The sequence below is a fragment of the Echinops telfairi genome, unplaced genomic scaffold (assembly GCF_000313985.2).
Source record: "Echinops telfairi isolate 266 unplaced genomic scaffold, ASM31398v2 ScPeMD7_2010;HRSCAF=2546, whole genome shotgun sequence".
NCBI lineage: Eukaryota > Metazoa > Chordata > Mammalia > Afrosoricida > Tenrecidae > Echinops > Echinops telfairi.
This window is the reverse complement of record NW_022105908.1, coordinates 2498122-2504141: the sequence shown is the minus strand read 5'-3', so window position 1 is coordinate 2504141 and position 6020 is coordinate 2498122. Positions and strand designations below refer to the sequence as shown.

At 42.0% G+C, this 6020-nt stretch overlaps 1 non-coding gene and 1 pseudogene across 1 annotated transcript; both read right to left on the bottom strand.

The window, feature by feature from the left end:
* Positions 1–358: 358 nt before the first annotated feature.
* LOC115870597 lies at positions 359–465 on the bottom strand. Its single transcript, XR_004046787.1, has one exon. It is a non-coding gene; the product is annotated as a U6 spliceosomal RNA (small nuclear RNA).
* Positions 466–5245: 4780 nt separating this feature from the next.
* Positions 5246–6020, bottom strand: part of LOC101655201 — a 30537-nt pseudogene continuing 29762 nt past the window's right edge.

The window sequence follows — 6020 nt, the reverse complement described above, 5'->3', positions numbered from 1 at the left end:
ACCTCTATAAATGCCCTTTGCCTCCTAGTTCTTTCTTCTATTTCCTTTTTCTTTCCTCTTGTCCCACCATTATTCTCAGCCTTCATTTGGGTTTTAGTAATTCCTCTTGGTTACATTGCCCTTGATCATGCCCTACCAGGCCTCCTACATCCTCCTCACCACCGATTTTGGATCACTTGTTTTTCCCTTGTCCTTGGGCTTGTTCACACCACTTCCTTTCCTCCACCTCCTCCTCTACCATGTCCCCCTGCAACCATCAGTCCCGTTGTTTTCTTCTCCAGATTGTTTATCCAGCCTATCTTATCTAGATAGACCTGCAGAGATAACATTATGCACAAAAACAAGACAGAGCAAATAAAAAAATATGGAATGCTTCACAAATTTGCATGTCATCCTTGTGCAGGGGCCATGCTAATCTTCTATGTATTGTTCTAATTTTAGTATATGTGCTGCCGAAGAGAGCACCTTATATATCTTTTAAGCAAGAGTATATATTAAAGAAGTCTAAGTAGTGTAGACAAAGAGGAAGGAACAATAGTTGGAAGATATGGCCTTGGCGATAGAAATGAAGCCAGAGAACACATAATGGAAATCACAACTTCTCCATTGTAAATATCTTTTCCCAACAATCCAAAGGTAATTAGACATGTGGACTCTTCAGATGGAACACACAGAACTTAAATTGACTGCATCTGTGGGGAGAGATGATGGAGAAGCTCAATTTCAGCAGCTAAAACCAGGCCAGAGACTGACTGTGGAACAGACCATTAAATGCTCCTATGTAAGTTTAGGTTGAAGCTGAAGAAAATTAATACAAATCCAAGGGATCCAAACTATAACCTTTAAAATAGCCCAACTGAATTTTGAGAACATCTCAAGAACGGATTTGACACATGGAATGCTAATGACACAAGGCCTGATGAGCTGTGGGAGGATATCAAGAGCAAATGTTTTGAGAATGCCGAGGGCAATGAATGTACAAATGTGCTTTACACAATTGATGTGCATGTGGATTGTGATAAGAGTTGTATGAGCCCCTAATAAAATGATTTTTAAAAATCCTCCTCTGATAACAAAAAGACAAAAAAAAAAAAAAGAACATCATGCATGAATAAGGTAAAATGTCATTAAAAAGATAGGAAAGAAAGAAAAGATCAATTTGGGTGTCAGAAGGGATTCTGAAACTTACTTTTGATCCTAGCATAGCCAAGACAAATGGAAGAACTGAGGAAATCAAAGAGCCGAACAGAAAATTTCAAAGGGCAGCACAAGAAGACAAAGTCAAATTTTATAATGAAATATGAAAATACCTAGAATTAGAAAACCAAAGAGGAATAATGTGCTCAGCATATATGATGAGAGCATTATAGAACTACCTTGCAAGATGTTGAACTACCACACACGATGTAAAGCCAGGAAACTCCATTTTGGGGAAAAAATGAAAGTATGACATTTAGGTCCAGATCAAATGTTGGACCACTGCCAAGAACCAACAGATGGTCCGAAGAGTCACCCCAGAAAGTCTGGGAGACCCCATAAGACTTGGCTGGATGCTGCGGAATTTCAAGAATGACGTCAAGGAGCCACCTGAACTGCCTATATAAACTGGGTAGAGACACTGATTTTTCAGAGAGCTAGGAACCAAGGAGACATCACCTCCTGCTCTCTCCAACTCTCCCCGGGGTGCGCACACCGATGAACGCAGTGCTTATACTGAAAGAAAACTCAAGAAAAAACTCAAGTCTTGAGTTGAAATATTGAAAGATTCTGTGGGAAAATACTGAATGATACAGGAAGCATCAAAAGGAGAGAACAAATATAGAGCTACTTTACCACAAAACAGTTGACATTTAACTATTTCAAAAGATAGCATATGATCTAGAAGTAATGAAGAAGTAGTCCAAGGTACGATGAAGGCATTAGCCCAAAACAATTCCTTAGGAATCGAGGGAATACCCATTGCAATGTTCCAGCAAACTCATAAAGCACTGGAAACACTGATTTGTCTATGCCAGGAAATTTGGAAGACATTTACTTGGCCAACTTTCTGGAAGAGATTCATATTTGTGCCCATTCCAAAGAAAGGTGACCCAACAGAATGCTCAAATTATAGAACGAAACCATTGATATCGCATACAAGTATAATTTTGCTGAAGATCATCCGACAATGGTTGCAACAGTACATTGACAGGGAGCTGCCAGATGTTTGGGCTGAATTTGGAAGAAGACATGGAACGAGGGCTATCATTGTTACTATCAGATGGATCTTTTCTGAAAGCAGAGAATTACAGAAAGATAGTCACTTGTGGTTCATTGACTGTGCTAAGGCATTTGATGGTGTGGATCATAACAAACTACGGAGATCCTTGAGAAGAATTGGAAATCCAGAACATTTCATGGTGCTCATGTGGAGCCAGTACATGGACCAAGAGGGAGATGTGCAAATAGAACAAAGGAATACTGCATAATTTAAGATCAAGAAAGGTGTGCATCAGGATTACCTTGTCCTACCCTACTTATTCAATCTGTATGCTGGGCAAATAATCAGAGAAGATGCCTTATGTGAAGTGTAGCCTCAAAGAAAATTATTAAACCTTTTACCAAAACTAAAAGAAAGAAAATCATATAAAGTCTCAGTAAAAAATATTACAACTGCAATGAAAGAAATTATAAGAACATTTCTTCAACAAAATAAACTCAACATAGAAAAATAGGTGGGACAAAGAATACCACCAACCCAACAAGAACAAAATAAAACTAAGCAACATAAAATGTGAACTGATGCTGTTAATATTGTTAGATACCGAGCAGAAGTGAGGACCCAGAACTCAAAACACTGCCCCATCCCGCACCGTCCTCACAATGGTGTCTGTCCATCATTGCAGCCACTATGCCAGTCCTCTCATCAAAGGCTTTCCACTTTCCCCAGCATGATGTCCTACTCCAGGAACTGGTATTGTCCTGACCACATGTTCACATTCCATGAGAAAAAGTCTCCTCATCCTTTCCTCTAAGGAGCATTCTTACTGTACTTCTAAACCAGACTTCCGGATTCTTTTAGCAGCTCATGGTACTTTTATTTATTTATTCCTCATTTTTTTAGTAAATCATTTTATTGGGGTCTCTTACGGCTCATATACCAATCCATACATCTCTTGTATCAAGCACATCTGTACATACGTTGCAATCATCATTTCCAAAACATTTTTTTTCAACTTGAGCCCTTGGTATAAGCTCCTCTTTCCCCAGCCCTCCCCCAGCCCTCCCACCCTCGTGAACCCTTGATAATTTATAAATTATTTTTATTTTCATATGTTACACTGCCTGCTGTCTCCCTTCACCCACGTTTCTGTTGTTCATCCCCCTGGGAGCAGGAGAGGGGAGGAGATGCACTGTACATCCATCATTGTGATCCGTTCCCCCTTTCTCCCCAAAGTTGGAATGGGCTTTGGGTCTCCATTCTGACCCTCCTCAATCACATCAAAGTGGTTGGTTGTTTTGGGTCTTCTGATGTCTGATACCTTATCTCATGGGCACCTCGTGACCACACGATTTAGTGTGCTTCTTCCATGTGGGCACGGTTGCTTCCCTGCTAGATGACTGCTTGTTTAACTGCAAGCTTTTAAGACTCCAGACGCTATATCTTGTAATAGCCAGACACCATGGTACGTTTAGTATTCTTCATTAGGACCGTAGTTCAAATGCATCCATTTTTCTTTGGTCTTCCCTATTCAATGTCCAACTTCCATATACATATAAGGTAATTGAAAATACCATAGATTGTAACAAGCACACTTTAGTCCTCAAAGTAACATCCTTGCTTTTCAACACCGTAAAGAGGTCTTCTGCAGCAGATTTACCCTGTGCAATGCATAGTTTGAGATTTTGAATGCTGCTTCCATGAGCATTGACTGTGGATCCAAACAAGACTAAATCGTTGACAGCTTCAAACGTTCCCCTGCTTATCATGATTTTACCTACTGGTGCGATTGTCAGGATTTGGGTTTTCTTTACAATGAGTTGTAATCCATATGAAGACGGCGGTCCTTGATCTTCATCAGCAAGTGCCTCAAGATGAGACTCTCTACTGCCGTCAAGTTTTATAATCGCAGAAGCTTCCAGGGCAAGTCCTAGCCTGTGGGGTCATTGTGAGTTGGCGTTGACTCTATGGCAGTGAGTTGAGAGTTCTGGACAGTGCACATCTTGCAGTAAACCACAGTTTCTCACTCCCCGTGCAAACTTATTCTCTCCTTTTGTTTTAGCTGTACCTCTCATCAGTATTTGTTCTACCTGCTTCAAATTTCTTTTTTGCCTCTGAGTTCCAAGATTGCCAGTATCAACCATTTCATTTCATTTCGTGTTATACGGAGTCTCTGGGTCTGCCATCATGGATCTGCCTCCCACTCTATTTTTTTATTAATACACTTTTATGTTTGTTTGGCCAAACTTTTTATTTAGTATTCTGCAGTTGTTTAACACACACTTGAAATGGTCTAAATTGGGGAGGGGGAAAAGGGAGGATCTTGCAGATGCCCCAGGAAATGTCAGAAAGGCACATGCCGGCGCTAGCGTGATCCTGTTGTCTTGGGTTTACTGAGCGGAGAGTAAGCATTTGTGTTTGAAGACACTCTGAGCTTTCAAGAGTAGCGCAAACCCAACAACCCTTCTAGTATCTAGCAGGCGGATAGGGGCTGAATGAGCCATCTCTCCATGATAGATGGCTAGATGTTTGTGGACGATCTTAGTATTGCATGCTTCATTTCCTAGGAAGAATCAAATAGGAAGTGGCCTTCAGGGACACTTAAGAGCACTACAACACTAGTGCACAAGTCAAGTCTTACACATGTAACATTTGCTTGTTGAAAGCAATGAAGTTTCAATTTCAAATGAAATTGAATGGGTTTTCTTTTTCCTCACAAGAACATAAAAATTTGGGGAGGAAAACTTAAGGGGAAAAGTAACATAATTTTCCCTTAATAGTCCTTGGGTAATTATAATAGAATATAGTTTCCAGTTTTATTTTGTTTGTTTCTTTGAACAGGAATTGTGGTCCAAAATTTTGTTTGTTTGTAGTCTGCTTCTGCCTCCCCCTCTATCAATTGGCTTCCTCTACAGCCAACCCCTCTTGGTGCTCCACTTGAACTGCTATAGGAATCATGTGGAGGAGAATACCCCTCTCCTTAGGAGGGGGAAGCCCTCTTTCTTGTGTGCCAGCACAAGCACAGCTACTGGAGTACAGATCTCTTCAGCTGCTTGAACAACTGTCTCGATTTCCACCATCACTGTCCTGTGAGCTGCTGTAAGCCTCACAATGACTGCTTCCACCATAAGATGGCAGGGCCCTGTGTAGGCTGAGCACGATGTGTGTTACCATAGCTCTCATAGGAATCTCCGTAGGAACTTCCCCTTGGATGCTCTGAACGACCCCGACCGTAGCCACCTCTATCACCATTGCCTCTGGAGGGATGGTCATCACGTGAACTGGAATGACCATGATCACGGCGTATACCATCTCGTGGTGGTTGTGCAAGTAGCCTCTCTTGTATCCCGAGAACTGGGGTCATCTCTGCTTGAATAACTGTGTTTCGTGGAACATCCATCATCCCTCTTGGACAAATGAACATGTCTGCAGGAGGGCAGGGGCTTCCTGCATGGTGGGCCTCCAGAACTATCTCTTCCACTTGATCCTGGGACTCATCCTCCCAGTCCAGGGCTGTTGCACACTGGTCCTGGGGGAACTGACGTTTTAGGAGGTGACCTCCACTTCCTGGTAGAGGTTCTCTTGTTCCTGAAAGTGGTCGCCTGGATGAACTCATGTGGAAATTAATGGAATGACCACAATCATCCATATGTCTCCCCCCTCCATCCCTACTCAAAGAGTTCCTCCACTGGCTCCCCCTTCCCCCAAAGACCTTTCAGAGGGGGCCCTGCTTCTTGGAGGTGGTTGGGGTCCACGCCTTCCAATTTCAAATGTTGGTTTAATGGCTTGCACGGCCTTGTATTCCATCCAGAGACTTTGC